This window comes from Anser cygnoides, chromosome 4 (genome assembly GCF_040182565.1).
Source record: "Anser cygnoides isolate HZ-2024a breed goose chromosome 4, Taihu_goose_T2T_genome, whole genome shotgun sequence".
Taxonomy (NCBI): Eukaryota; Metazoa; Chordata; class Aves; order Anseriformes; family Anatidae; genus Anser; species Anser cygnoides.
Window position 1 is genome coordinate 26,200,480 of NC_089876.1, and position 16,357 is coordinate 26,216,836.

Here is a 16,357-nt window from a genome sequence, read left to right on the forward strand (position 1 = left end):
TAAGGAATGGGGCATTAAATGGGATGCATTATCAGACTGTTAATCTGTGCCTCAGGTGCATACTAAATTCTGTAAGGTTGAAGGCCAAATGACTTCCATTTCATTAGGAGACCAATCACGCCCTGTTGGTACATGACCTACAGACAATTATAATATAGGTGCATTTTCAAAGAAGAAAAAATGAAGTATACTAAGTTTTAACTCAGTATATATCCCTAAAAGAAACCAGAACTGAGGGACGGTGGGAAGTAGAAAAATAAAGCACCTATTTCTGCTAATAATTAACTATGTAAGTTAATTATGGTATTTGTTATAGCTGTTGTTAAGAGTCCCTCATGCTGTTAAATTTTTTGTCACGCCATTTCCATGTTGCTATAAGGTGAATTTTCAGTTCTTAGCAAATTGTTAATTTTGACAAGGGTTAATCATCTGTATTTAGACAATAGTGCTTAATAGTATTTATAATAAATCAGGGTGGGGAATGATAAAGGATTAGCTTCTATCCTTGGGGAAGATAATTCAATTTATTTATTTTTTTATTATTATTATTTTTTAAAGGGATAGAAGAATAAAGAATACTTGCTTGTTAGGGTTATACCTGTTTAATTACAAATAATGATATGGCTACTTTTACTACTTTCAATTAGAAACAGCCATACAAATAAATAAATATGCACATACATATATGTATACATGCATACAAATATGCGCATACATATATGCATGCTAGTTGCTAGATAAGGACTTAGAATAATTATCACACTTTGAAGAAGGGATTGAAATAGAAAAAAAATACCGTGACTGAGAGCGGGGTCTTGTTGAAGAATATTTTAATAGCTGTTTAACATATAAAAGTTAGAAAAGAAAGCCACAGGTAGATTAAAAATATATATATAGAGAGAAATTAAAATAAAATTGAAATATATATATATATTTAAATCCATATATAAAATTGAAATATCATATGCCTTATACATATCATACTTTAACTTATACTACATGAATATCCCTGTGTATATAAGCATATAAATGTACATCTAACATACAAACATGGAAAATGATACTAGTTAGAAATGATAATGCAGAAAACTGATTAAAAAATAAAAAGATTAAGTATTTGATAGAAAAGTGATCAATAGAAACAAAGAATTTCCAAGTTTATTAGAAACATACAGAATAGTACCAATATTGTCACTCTTCTACAAGAAGAAAAACCGATCAATAAAACAAAAAGACAGAAATGATCAATTAGAAATTACAAATGATGTTTAAATATACTCTATGTAAGTAGAATATAAAACACTTGCTTTCAGATACATATTTTAAAATTCTGCATCTAAGAGTTTTGGAAAAACTAATTAAGAACTTTCTACACTGAGAAGTTACAAAACAACAGGAAAGTTTGAAAAGACCAAAAGTAAGTAAAAATGCCATTTTGTTAAGGCTAATGAGATGCCCTGAGTAATTATTGGCCCTTCAACATGAGATTAATCCCAGCAAATTATGGGCTCAAATAATAAATAACTGAATCGATGAATCCCATCAACGTGGGCTTTTGGAAACTAGGTAATTTCAAACTAATTTATTTTTTAATTGAGATTTGTATTTGGGAAAGGTAACCACGGATGACCTATATTTGTACAAGACATTTTACTTGATTTTGCTTCAATAAATATAGAACCATCACTACTTAATGGGAGAGCCATTATACTGATTAAATAATTGCTATCTGATGCCTCTCAAATGCAATTCTAAGAGGGGGAGGTGACTTTCTAATGGTGTCTTGCAGGACAGAAGTTTTGTAAAACTAATCTAGCAGACACCTTGAAGCAAAATCTACCAATCAGAGACAGTTACAGGGTGATTTGACCAGAATCTGTTAGGATAAAATAGACAGCAAATTAAGAGATTATTGAAGTTATTATCTAAAAGTAAAATGAAATTCAAAGTAAATGAGCTTGGTAACTTTCACAGTGACACCTGCAGTTGACCACAGGGAAGTTTACCAGCACTACATGTGATCGTGCTCACAACAGATGGCTATCACAAACACTAAATATTGAAATTTGGTCTGAAAAGAGCACATACTCGATATTTATTGGCACAAGGCAGTAGACAGAGGAAAGGAACACCTGAGTTGAGCATTCCTTCGGGTGCCAGAAGTCACTGACCCACCGCAATGGGGAAGGCTGGTACTCATCAACATAAGGGAAAAGTAAAGTGCTGTACCTCAAGGTTTTAGAATACAATGTGAATGTAACTATACTTTCTTTGACTGACAGATAGACAGGATGTTAATAAATTCAGTGGAAAAAAAATGGATGAGGTCTAACCATGAAAAAGGAAAATGAGGATTGAAGATGGTGAGCATTAAAAAGATGACTAACGTACATGAAATATGTGAAAAAAATCTACAAGAAAGACAGAACTTTTTCTCTAGTTTTTTGTTAACTACTTTTCCTATGTATTCCTGATTTTCTATCACACACACAAACAAAAGAATGAAAAGGAAAGACAAAGCAGGAAAAAATGAAATAACATCAGTTTTCAAAGAAGACAATTTTCCTTTTTTTTTTTTTGACAAAATATGGTAATTAAAGTATTTTAAAAATTTGTGATGATTTTTTTTTTTTTAAATTTAGATAACACAAGATTAAATGGAATAACATAGAAAAGGCCATAGAATTCTCGCTATGGAATGAATCAGCTACTTAACCCTATATTTATTACTCAATTTTAACTGATGACCATGGAAAATCCATTATAAGAATTAGTCAATTATTCTGTAGGGTTTTTTTAAATGTAAAAATTAATCACGTTAAGGATTAATTCAGTAAGCTTTAAACTGAATTACTTACATTAACAGGTCCTATTAATAATTTTATAAGTGGGACATTATTAAAATATGTTATTAAAGAAAAGAGGAAAATTTAATTGCTAAGAAATATACCATTTAATACTTCTACAAAATAATTTTTTACCAAATTAATTATTTAAAGTGTCTACTAAATTTTATGCATACAGGGCTCACACAGCCATTGTAACACCCTAATTCTTTCTTATGATGGGTCTTCAGAGAGTGGGTAAGAGGAAGAAAAAAAAAAAAGGGAAGTAAAATCCAAAGTAAGTAGCATTTGCATTCTCTATGCTGAACAGTTTGTTAGACTTGAACAAACAAGTGAGAAGTTATGTGTTCCTGCATGACTGGTTTTATGTATCAATACTCACTAGCAGTCAAAAACAACGGAATGGTGTTAGAAATTATTAGGAAAGGAGAAGACAATAAAACAGAGAACATCATTACACCACTGTATAAATCTGTGGTTCACTGACAGCTTGAATAGTGCTAAGTCTCATTCTGATATCTTATGTCCTGAGAGAAGGGCATGAGAGGAGGGTATAGAATGGGTTCCACATGAGGAACAACAACCAGGTCAGCAAGGAGTTTTTGGCCTGGAAAAGCAAAAGTTGGTGGAAGGGTTATATGACACAGTGGTTTATAAAATTATGAGTGGAATGGTGGGTAGGGATAGACTGTTGACTCTATCTTTTGGAAGAACAAAACCCACAAAGTGATAGTATTAGATTCAAAAATAAAGAAACAAAAGGTAATGGTGCATGGGTACCAGACCTATGAAACGTCTGTTTCACAGGAAGTTATGCATGTAGAATATTTGCATGAATCTGGAGCAAGTCCATGAAAGATAAATCCACTAAGATTTACTAAATACAGACAAACAGTATGCAATTCAAGAAGTCCATAAGCTGGTAACAGTAGAAGACTAAGAAAGTAGTAGGAGGAAGCAGTCATATTCTTCCCCTTGCATCCAGTCATTGTCCTTAATGAAGACAGAAATTTAGCCTAAACAGACTTTCTCTTTTTACTCATATGGTCAATCTTACTGTTGATAAGCAGCATGGTGCAGCAGTCTTTTATCTATAGAAAACAAGATTCTCATATTAAAGAAAAGCCAATAATATATATATATATATATATATACACACACATGGTCTGTGTGTGATTTTTTTTTCCACATACTTTCTGTTGTGTCACAGCCTAGTGCAGTTTCTTTCAAATCTTCTTGTGGAGACATTAAAATAGAGAGACATGAAAAGGGTAATATGTATTTACGCTCCAGGAGAGCTCAAATTTGAAATCAAAATAAATCACAATTAAGGAGGAAGAAAACTCATTTCCTGAGGTATACTTTTTGAAGTGAAGGTATCTAGTGTTATACTAACAGAATTTATATTTCTAGTAGTTAACACACAAAAATACATTAATCTTTTACTTTTTTTTGTAGTAATTTCTGCACAATAGATCATGAAGTGTTTTACTCAGGAAGCTGGTATTGTTACTGTTTACAGTTGAAAAGAGAGTTTAGGCAACCTATTAAAATGTACTCGGTCAACAATGTAGATGGGAACAGAATTTTAAACTTCTGAGACAGACCTAGGACAGAATTTTTCTACTATTCATAGAAATGTTGGTTCTGTGACAAGTTTTCTATAAGACCACAAGCTTTAAAATAAAATGTGATGCTTTTTAACAAGCACAAGCTATTCAACATTTGAGAAGTATTGTTCCTTACTTCTCACAGGGCTCTTAGTGGGGTAGCTAAACTGCAACCATACATCCTACATAATCACCATGAATCTTCTGAAACTGTACTGAGATGAGAAGAGATGATAACATTTCAGCAAAAAGTTTCTTCTATGTGGAGGTCATAAAGTTCCTAAGGACAAACTGTAATTATTTCTTTAGAACAAGCGCACATGGGCTCATAAGCTCTAAAGGTTTCACAAGAGCAGCTGCAGCATTTTGTGTCCATAATCTATAGATCACAAGTTGCCTAAAGGGAATGTTATCTCCAGAAAGTGAGTTTGATTTTTGGAAAATATGTAGATGCATTCAGTATCCTTACAGGGCTTCTCAGGCAAAATTTCAGTTTCCTTCCTGTGCCTAAAGTAATTATGCACAGAGCAGTGTAGCCAGGCTTGGAGCCATATAAAAAGCAGAAAAAAAGTTGATGATTTATAAGTCCGACAATCAACCTCTGGAGATATATGGTGCTTTGTTGCTGTTATTTTGTGCATATAGTGGTTGTACAGGACAGAAATGTTAAGAGAAGAGAAAAGCATGTGACAAAAGACTCTGTTGTTATTTTGCTCCCATAGGAGGGGAGGAAAGGGAAGAGGAAATAAATCCAAATCTTGGAAATAAACCTAAATCACAGGTAGAAAGCCTTTACAAATAATTAATTTGGGCCTCCTAATGAATTTCTCTTTAGCTGACCTTGCCAAAAGTCTGAGAGGCGTAACATAGATCCTACAAGCTCCTAACAGAGAAACAGGATAGTGGCACAGAGCATGTTCCCTTGTGCAGCAAAATCTGCCATCACACACGAGGATGGCCTTCTTAGACCTCGTACAATTTGAATAGGAAAAATATACACAAGCCATGTTTGTCCAGAAGTGAATTCTATACAGTGACACGATGCTGGATGCCAAACTGGAGCAAAAGAGATCTGTGAGTTCAGCATTCATCTCAGCTAAAGTCATCCAGGGTACAGGCTTGTCGTGACACAGTGTGCGCTCAGTCATAATCCAAGCAACAGATTAGTGCTGTAACCTGTGCTGTAATTAAAGACCTTATGTAAAGACCTTGTTGCTTATAAATTTGTAAAATCTTAAGATGCCCCATGCATCTAATTTTCAAGGCAAAGAAAATTCAGTGCAAAAAATCTTTCTATTTTCTGATAATTATGTTAGGAAAGAGAAGATACGGTTTATGAAAGAAAAAGTATTTAATCAAATAAACGCTAATACATGAGAAAAAAAAACTAATTTAAATCATATTTGTAAAGAGAAGCTCACATCCAAAGATTTCAAACTTTTCAGCACCTGAATAACATTTAATATTTGTTTAGCTCAGTTCTTATGTGTTCTCTTATAGCTAAGAGCCAACAGCATAAGTTCAAGAAACATGGGACTAAGGTATTTTGTCTTATCAACACAGAAAAGATCCACAACAAAATAAAAATACAGCTATAGGTCTACAAATATCAGATACAAAATTCTAATGGGAGAAGTGCTTTTGGAAGTGCTTATTAAAATTATCGCTATTCACTATTAACTGCATTTAACATTAAGCTGCGTAAGGAGAGAAGGATAACTAGGAAGGGAAAAATGTAAGTTTTATGGCAAGGTTTACTAGAATTCTTACTGCATATCAGTTTATTCTTTTTGAACCCCACTTTTGAAAGATAAAGAAAAGCCTGTCATGAATTACATGATTAACCAATTCTTACTTATTGTTACTGATTGAAGAAGTACCCAGAAATATACCATGTAATTTTCAAACAAAGACGTTCATTTATCTGGCTGGGCAAGTCATGCAGCTTAGATATTGCTAGCTCAAGGGAAACCTACATGGACAAATAACAATAATAATAATAATAATAAACACAATGGTACAGAAGATATGTATCCTTCTATTATTGTTGAAAATATAAAGTTACAACTCTCATTCACAAGATATCAGGTTTTAAAAATCAAATCTTCAAAGCTATCCTTTTGGAATATCTTTAATAGGAACAATCCTTTCTCTTCTGCTCAGAAACTTTTTTTTTTAACTTGTAACTGTTTTTTAGGCAATGACCATCAAAAAGATTTTAATTGTCCCTTCTCCACAGCTGGATGAGTCAAGTTTTCTAACACAGACAAGTTAATGGGAAAGAAAAGCAATTAAAATAGGGATTAATGACCTCGGCCTGATCTATGTCTGGAGGAAATTGAATAGAAATAGCAAGGAACATGGATTTTCTTCCTCCAGATATGCTTCATATGCCCTGCTGAATTACTGTTGTCATCCTCAGGACTGTCCCATATAAAGGGCCCTCATTTTTAAACATGTGCTAAATTGTCTTTTTTGCTTCAGGAAAATAAAGCCTTAAGAAGAGATGGTGATCCACTAGAATTAAAGAGAGATGGCAACCAAAGGGATGCAGCTGTATTGTGTGTCTAAAAAGCTTGGGATTCTGCATGCTGGAGGGAAGGCAAAGAGGAGCATGACTGAAGGCAAAGAGATTGATTGTACTGGCCAAGCTTGCATGGTCCTGGTAAATAGTATGTCCTGCTACTGGCACTGGGCAGCACACTGGGCTGGGCAAACTATTCATGTCACCCCGCGTGGGTTATCTTATGCTCTTACTCTGTTGAACTGCTGTGATAAATTACCTTAAATAATATATCTAATTAATTAAGAGATAGGTGCGAGTTAGGTCTATCAAGGTATGTAAAGTCTTGTTCTATTAGACAAATGAGGAAATTAAAGTGAGGCCATTTTTTGTGGATAATGAAATAAGCTATATTAACCCATATATACTCTTTGATTTTCTTGACTTTAAGAAATGCCAGAATTGGTAATCTGCTTCCTCCTGCAAAATATGCATTAGTCTTAAGAATTGACCAATTTTTTGTTTTATTTATTTTTCTGAGAAACCTAGTTGCTGCTGTTTCACTACAGTTTTGAGAAGTCATGTAGCTGTGATGGTGGCTGAGGCGGCAAGAATATAGTGATGAAACTTACACACTACACAAACCCATCAGATATGTTCTCCACGGGCAACTGTTAAGTTGCATAGGTTAAGTTAAGTCACAGGCTGGCCAGCTTTCCCTTTTCTAGGAGAATCTAAACTCAAACTAAATCTAAACTTGTTCTTCTAACAGTTTGGCAAAGTAACTTTCTTTTGTTCCTATCCTTTTGAAGCTGAGCTGCTCTAAACTGAACACCAGTTGTGAGAAAACATTATTTGGTAGGTCTGTCATGGGGAAGTACTGAGTCTTTGAGGGAAGCAGAATGGCTGCAGTACCACATTTCTACAATATTCCCAGTTAATGCAATTGTGACTCCGACTATTTTCGCTAGTGAATACCAAGGAAGGGTAAAATTCAGGTAGCAGTTGGGCAGCAGGTGAAATGGATCCAACCAGAAAACAGAAGACCTTGGGGTGGGGTGAAATGGGGATGTCACAGTATGTTACCATGTGACACACTTCATGTGGCATGCAGAACATTTATTCCCAAGGCAGAGTCAAGCAATCCCTGAAATGAGAACAGAGAACAGACGTGTGCTTTGGAAGGAAGCCTAATGAATGAGCAGCTGCAGCAGACAGCAACTGGCATAATCACAGTGATACCAAAAGAAATACCTATCCCTCAGGGAGCTTAGTAACAGAGGAGTTGCTCAGACTACAAACGCAAATTGGGCTGAAAGGCGAATGCCTTAGAGAAAGTGAAAAGTTTCTCAATAGACTGTAGTAGCTCAGAAACTGTTTTTTGAAGGTGGACGTGGACCAGGAGCACATGATAGGATAGCTGTCATATTAACCATAAGTATACTTGAATCGCTTATGGACACTCAGGAAGAAAGTTCCTCACCTGTCTTGAAACCTGAGCTTGGGATTTTGACAATGTGCCTGTAGCTGCTTGACATAATTTTCTCAGTTAATCTATTCCATTTTTTAAAATAAACATTTCAAGTTAAATAGTTAAAATTGATACATTTCTGGGTATCATAGTGAGTGGTTAGCGGGTCTTCCTCTTCTCTCTTTTAGGTGCGTCCTTCTCTAATGAGACCTGGCTGTCTTCCATGCCATCTCAAAAACAAACACTACTGCAACAAAATGAACAATCTCCTTTGCAGACACTCACACTTCACAATCTTATTCTTTTAGTGCCATGGAAAAGGTGCTTTAGGAATATGTAAAATGCATTGATCAATGCATCACTGAGTAGACCTCTGGTATTCTGAAAATACATCTCCAGGCCTCACATATTACAGACATGACAGAGTAATACAGGTTAGCAGCAATGTTTATTCTCACTAAAGCAGTGGTAATTAAAATCACTGTGTGTATAGAGATATTTACGGTTTCATATCAAAAGCAAACTTGAAAAAAGCATTTTAATATGGAAGTCGGAATCTATTATCACTCTGCAGGTTCTGTACTATTCAAAATATCAGTAAGTAGTATGTACTCATTCTCACGGATGGCTGGAGCTGAAAGGTGTTCCTGCTTCAGTGACTTATTCACTCTTTGCCTGACTGAAGTAATTTTAAATAAAACTATGTATTTATCTTTTTACACAGGTAACATTGGTTAAAAATATTCTATATAAATATATATAATAAACTTATAAATATATAAATATAATATATATAATAAATATTGTGCTGCCTTCTGTTAACTATTGAATCACCTGTTTTCCAGGCAACTGTTGTGAAGATATACATGTAAAATAACATTATACTTGCTTGTTTCATACAAACAGCAAACAACTGAATTCTGTCCTGAAAGACAGTTCAAACTGACTCACGTTGGCTGAAAGCCTCTATGAAAAGGCAGTATCAGAGCCACTACTTTGGAAATAAATAAATAAATAAATCAGGTCAAACTGGAAGCAGTATTAACAAGCCTAAAAAAGTTGTATACAGGACTGAGACATCTTGGTGGAAGATACGGGAAATGTGTGGTATGAAAGCTTTTTTTTTTTGGTAATGTTTATGAGGCCCCAAATCATTAAAAGAGTTTATTCTTATTTTCAAAAAGTTTAAGCAATGTATTTATTAAATGGCTAAAAAACAGTTATGATAGATGAGGGCTCACTTTTATGTTCTACAAGCTAGGAATACAAGCACAGAAAATCAATCTTCTATAGTAACAAGCAAATCTGTTGCCTCTCCTAGCTCTGTTTGCACTCATACATAATTGCAGAATGCCTCTTGCAGTATCACTATTAAATTTTAACTCAGAAAAATAATCACTGAATTACATTGTCAAAGGGAAAGACAGCAAAAATGGTTTCTGAACTAAACAAGCTAAAATATTCTGATCTATAGCATAAAAATGGAGGAAAAAAAGAAAAGAAAATGGTAAAAATATTCAATTTCTTGATTTGTTATTTAGCTAGCTAGCATGATCTGATTACTAGACACTGACATGGTGAATCTTGGCTCTTGAATTCTGTCAGTGCCACTTTTCCCTGGATAATAAAGAAAATTTCTTTTTTGAAAAATGAACAACCTTTATAAACCTTTTTAGAAAGGATGGGTAAGGGAACAAATGCAGCGTGGCATCCTAAATCTGGGTTTCCTTGGAGTACTAAGGCTCAAAGTCAGGCTAGTTTGACATGGCAATTTCATAGACTTGATTTGTTTTTGAGAAAGCCTACCCTAAATATTTTAAAACATAAAGTAACCTGTTGGGAACTCTGCTTCTAATACCCATTAACTATAACAGAACATAAATGTGGGCCTAGGGTACAAGGCTCTGTCTGAAATCCAGAACCAACAAGCATTTTGTTAGCTGCTTAAAGAGCCACAGTGTAGTCAGTGAAGACAGAGGCTAGTTAAAGCTAAAGATTAGTCTTAGAAGGGAAGTAAAGGTATGTATTGGGTTACATGGCAAGGTTTTGGTAGCAGGTGAGGCACTGCAGTGGTAGCCTCTGTGAGAAGAGTCCTGAAGCTGCCCCATGTCAGAAAAAGGGACCTGTTGCTGGCCAGAGCTGAGTCAGTAAGCAATGCTGGTTAGGACTCTGGGAGAGCAGATTTAAGAAAGGGGAAAAAAAAATAAAACTGCTGCACAACAGCAGCTGGGTGAGCAAGGAGTGAGAAACAGCCTTGCAGACCCCAAGGTCAGTGCAGGAGGGCAGGAGGAGCTCCAGGCATGGAGCAGCAGTTCCCCTGTAGCCTGTGAGGGGTCCCTGTCCCCCTGGAGCAGGCTGTCCCCCTGCAGCCCATGGGTCCCACATGGAGCAGATCTCCACGCTGCAGCTCGTGGAGGAGCCCCCGGTGGAGCAGGTGGATGTGGCCTGGAGGAGGCTGCAGCCCATGGAGAGCCCCTGCAGGAGTAAGCCCCAGGCCGGAGCTGCAGCCCGTGGTGAGGAGCCCACACAGGAGTAGGGGATCTGGGGGGAGCTGCCGCCCGTGCTGGAGCAGTTTGCTCCTGGGGGATGGACCCCGTGGTACGGAGCCGTGTGGGAGCAGTTCTTGGAGAGCTGCTGCCTGTGGGCAGCCTCCGCAGGAGGACGGCATCCTGTCGGAGGGACCCCACGTGGAGCAGGGGCAGAGAGTTCAGGAGTGGTGGAGACGAAGTGTTAGGGACTGGCCGCAGCCCTCATTTCCCATTACCCTACCCTGCCTAGGAGGAGGATGTAGAAGAGGGTGGGTGGGGGGGAAGATGCTTTTAGTTTGCTTTTAGTTTCTCAACGCTCTATTCTATTAGTAATCAGCAATAAATTATTTTAATCTCTCTATACTGTCTGTTTTGCCCGTGACAGTAATTGCAGAGTGATTTCCCTGTCCTTATCTCAACCCTTGAGCCCTTTTCATTGTATTTTCTCCTCTTTTTCCTTTGAGGAGGGGGAATGAGAGAGCAGTTGTGGTTCAACTGCCCAGCTGGGTAAAACCACCACAAGGTAAAAGAAAAAAGTAATCCAGAAATGAAAGAAAGTGAGTTGATAATAATTACTGTAAATAAGGAGATAAGAACTGTAAACATATACGAAAGTTGTTTACAGAATTAAAGATGGTAAATGCTGATTTTTTAAAGTTTTCAAGGAATTAAATCTATTTCTCAGGAGAAAAAGACTTCGAATCATATTGACCCATTCGGTGATTGACTTTTTGGATGAAACATAATATTTATTATACAGAACAGTTAATTTCTGTCCAAATACAAACCAGGAAGATACACGTACATACATATGTGCACACGTACATCTATCTATCTATTCATGCAAAAGATAATGAGGGTTCAATTCTTTCCATTCTAATAGCAAACCAGAAAATGTTGTAAAGTTAAATTTCAAAAATCGCTGTATCCAGATAATTTGCGTACAAAACTTTTTAAAGTGCTGCCTGATAAGACTCTGTGCATTGCTTTTCAGTAACTCTTGAAATTCTGTGTCAGTTCCAGAATGCTGGTAGACAGCTAATGTGTTTCAGCTTTAAAGAGAACAATTACATGCCTGTCAGCTTAATGTCAATCATATGCAGAATAATGGAATGGATGTAACGGGACTATAATTAAAAATTAAAGGAGGATAACATAATTAATGCCAATCAAGCTGGAATTGTGAAAAATATATCCCATCAGAGTAACTTATTTTTTACTTAAAGCGAGGTTACAAGTTGGGTTGACAGAGGTGGTAGACAACACTCTCAATAGAAAAAGTGTAGATCTCTATAAGGGAGTGGAAATGATCATTAAGTACTTGTGCTTCTAGTGGAAGTCTAGCAGAGTTTTTCCTTAGTCGTATACATTTGAACAATTCTGTCTATTATCTATAGAATACATTTCTAATAGACTTGAAGGTAACGATAAATAACTCAAAGGTCCTCTAATAATAAATAAATGACTTGAAGGTCACTCCAATAGGCTTGAAGATAACACAAAGATAGAGGATTGTTTAGATAATGAGAAGGACAAGTGTTACGGATGCAAAGCTGAGTGAATTGTACTGTTAGGCAAGTATAACCAACCTGGGTATTTATGAGGTGGTCAAACAAAAAGTTACTCATCCAGGAACAAAGAAAGCAGGCTTTGCTTTCATGGTGGCAGCATTAACTTCAGAAACTTCATGGCAAAAATTTATCCTTGATACATAAACAGGTTAATAATGAAGGCAAGGTTATGCTACCAGCCTTTTCTCGTTGAACAAACAAACAAAATAATTAGGGGAAAACTATCCAAATATGATAGGAAAAATAACTAATTAGGAAATAGAGAAAGAAAAACAGTAAGAGAAATGTAACTCCATGGATCAAAAACGCAAGGAACTTAGTCTGGTTTACAAAGTGGGGATTAAAGGAAGATTTCTAATCATGTAAGAATTTATATGGGAGAGAAACTTTTATGATGGTCTTGGCAACAGGCAGCTGAAAATACAGTCAGAACAGAAATTAATCCCTTTATAAAAAGATTTAAAACTATCTAGCTATTAGAGTAATTCCCCTATGTGGAAAAAGATTCTGTGTCACTGATAGCCTTCTAAATCAAGACGTAATCCTTTTATTAATAAACGTGTTCGAGGGAAAAGAAGAACTAAATCCAGAAAGTCTTAGAGACTTTCTTATGTTTCATTAGAAATAAAACTTCTCTCATCAGTAATCTTTACTGTTCATGTATTTTTTCTCAATATGCAGTTTGTTAAAACGATGCTACCTATAAAACATTATTTTGTGAACACAAATCAAATGGATAGAATCCCAGAATCATAGAATGGCTTGGGTTGGAAGGAACCTCAAAGATGATCTAACTCCAACCCCCCTGCTGTAGGCAGGGAGGCCACCCAGTAGATCAGGTTGGCCAAGGCCCAATCCAGCCTGGCCTTGAACACCTCCAGAGATGAGGCATCCACAACTTCGCTTGGCAACCTGTTCCAGGGCCTCACTACCCTTACAGTGAAGTATTTCCTCCTAATGGATGAGAGTCCATCTAACATTCATTAAGCCTCCTCAATAAAACCTTAAAGCAGGCAATTTTACATTAGATTAGTAAACTCATGCAGAGCTGCTGTTCATAGCCTATATTTTAATAACTTAATTTGAGGGAGAGGTAGGAGAAGAAATATTCATCATTACTACTTAGTAAAATGCATTGGAATTATGAACCCAGGGAAGTATACAGAACGTAATTCTAAAGCATTGTCTTTCTAGTAAGTAGAGTGTAGAAGATGAATGTCTTAAATGACAAAGGTATCCGGTATGAAGAAAACTAACAATTATTCTGTTAAATTACGTATTTCACTATACTCTTTTTTCTCTGTAGGCTATGGCCTAGAAGCATGTAATTTGGCATGACTTATGGGAAAAAAATGAAGCTTTCATTTTTTTTCTTCTTTTTTTTTTTTGTCTTTTCATTAGACAGACTATAATAATCTCAGGTGTTTACTTTCAGAGACTAAATCACTGTTATTTCACTCGGAGTCTGCTATGGCTTTTGATGATTAGACAGGAAGATTCTAACTGCCTTTTATATTTTATTTTTAAGGCAATAAACACATGTGTTTTCTATTTCTGTCAGCTTGGCTACAACAGAAATGTTTGGCAACTGTCACCACAAAGTGCTGAGAAATAGAAGTTTAAGCTGCATTTTCAAGCACAACTTGAGAACAACTTGACATATTGCAGTAATGTGATAAGTTAATGTCAAGGAAAGGCTCCAAAACAGAAATTCACTGTCAACTTGAAGAGACGAAATAGTTACTCCAGCCACTGCCATCACTTTGCACCATTTTCCCTTCACCTTAACTTTGGCTGAGAAAGGTATATCGCAGATACAATGGCAAGTATAGTTTGGACATTGCACTTAACATTTCCGCTTGCCAGAGGAAAAATAAGGAAAAAAAAAACCAAACACACACAGATTTTCTAGTTTTCTGTCCTCACAAGAACAATACGGACTTGACAAACTCAAACAGATTACCTGAGGCAAATGGGGTGACTCTCCTGGTTAAGAAACTCACTGGCTGACCAGGTTACTTAATTCAGGTGTCTCTTCAGGCACCTCACTCTGCTGTGTAGACATACATTGAGAAGTTGAGTATTAGTGACCTGTCATATAAAGTGTTTAGAAGTTCCAACGCTGAAATTTATTAACTTTTGTTTTGTTTGTGTTTTGTTGTTGTTTTTTTCCCCAGGGTAAATTTTATTCTTTTAATTCAGTTCATTACTATGCAATTGAAAGCCTGTGAATTTGGCTTAGGAGAACACGTTCTAGAGAACGGGGAAATTTCTGCCAATGTTATCAGTAAGGAAATCACCCCTGCTCACAGCTGTGCCTCCCAGTGACAGAAAAGGTTTTTGGCATGGCTATTTAATGTGCAGCTAACTACATGTGGAGAATAGAAATCTTTGATTTGCTTTACCCACCTTCTGTCACAGAAATCCTTACAAAGGACATACAGAAATCCTTCCCCGCACTTTTTTTTTTTTTTAACAACCACCATGAAATCTTATTCTGTTTTCATTTCTACATTTCCACAGTCCCATAGTGTTATCAAAGATTGCTTCCAAATTAGATATGTTCCCGACTGAATAGAAAGTGTTATACTTTCCACTGTGCTTCATAGATACCATTCATTATCAATCTTGTGCATGTATATATATATATATCTTATGCTAAGAAACCTAGGCTGCATTTTATCAGCTCATATTTTCCTATCGAGGGAATGCTTGTTTACCTTTCCTATTCTTCACTGCATTGTGATATGCTATTCCATTCTGTGTGACCGTCACACTTAAGGAAGTTTAGCAGATGACTAAAATCACTGAATGTGTAAATGCTTACTTCTGCAATTTTGTCAGTTTATAGGAAAACATACAGCCCCTATTAAAATTCAGGCTGTGGCACCACATCAATTAGGGAACATATTTGCTTCTATTGAACACAATTGCCAGAAAATAACACGGAATACTGACTGATCTGAAACTATGTCAGAATTATATTAGCTCTTCAACTGAAATAATTATTGATAAGACATGCAATGCTGCATCCATGTGTAGCTATAATAAAATTCTTGTCTTGGGAATTAGACAAGAAATTTATATTTCTCTCTTTTTTTTTTCTTTCTTTTTTTTTTTGCCCCCCATATTTTCAGTCATAAATTGGCAAATATTTGAATTCATCATTCTATGTAGTTGGCTTCAATGTTAGTCAATACAGCTAATGGTAGCTACATTTAATTTACCCTCATTATAACTAATGGCTTTTGGATTACAGGAAATGTTAATTGTGTACATCCATCCATCACATTTTGACACATAAATGGATCACTTGAAAATTCACATTTATACCACTAATATGCTGTCCTGTAAATACGTTAACATTTATTATTTTGCTGAACTGTACATCTTTCCATAAGTGTTCAATATACTTCATTGCATATGGAGCTCAAAGCAAATAGCTGAAAAATCTTTACATTTGCTTCACATATTTATGCAAGCTGAAAAATGAAGGTAAAGACAGATGACTTTGTCATTTTTACTGTGCTCTATTGTGGCTTAATGAAAGATCAGTGATCTGAACTTGTTTAATATATTGTTGTGGCATGACTAGGAGTCACACTTGAAAAGCAGGTCCATTCCTTGTTTTCATCTTTTATTTCAGAATACTAAAATAGGTGAAGTTGCCAATAGCTCACTATTAAGGACCAATCTCTCTCTGTGTGGACCAGCACTCACTCCATAGTTGTTCACACCATGCCACCAAGGCAGGTTCCAGCATGAAGATGCAGTGCACGAGCTCATTCAGCAACCTCTCCAGCACACTTCCTTGAATCACAGCTATAT

At 35.9% G+C, this 16,357-nt stretch overlaps 1 long non-coding RNA gene across 1 annotated transcript; it reads left to right on the plus strand.

Annotated features, from left to right (window-relative positions):
* Positions 1 to 1,233: 1,233 nt before the first annotated feature.
* LOC136790666 (uncharacterized) lies at positions 1,234 to 7,666 on the plus strand. The gene is made up of 3 exons (XR_010831034.1): positions 1,234 to 2,363; positions 3,025 to 3,123; positions 6,941 to 7,666. It is a non-coding gene; the product is annotated as an uncharacterized lncRNA (long non-coding RNA).
* The last annotated feature ends 8,691 nt before the right edge of the window (positions 7,667 to 16,357 follow it).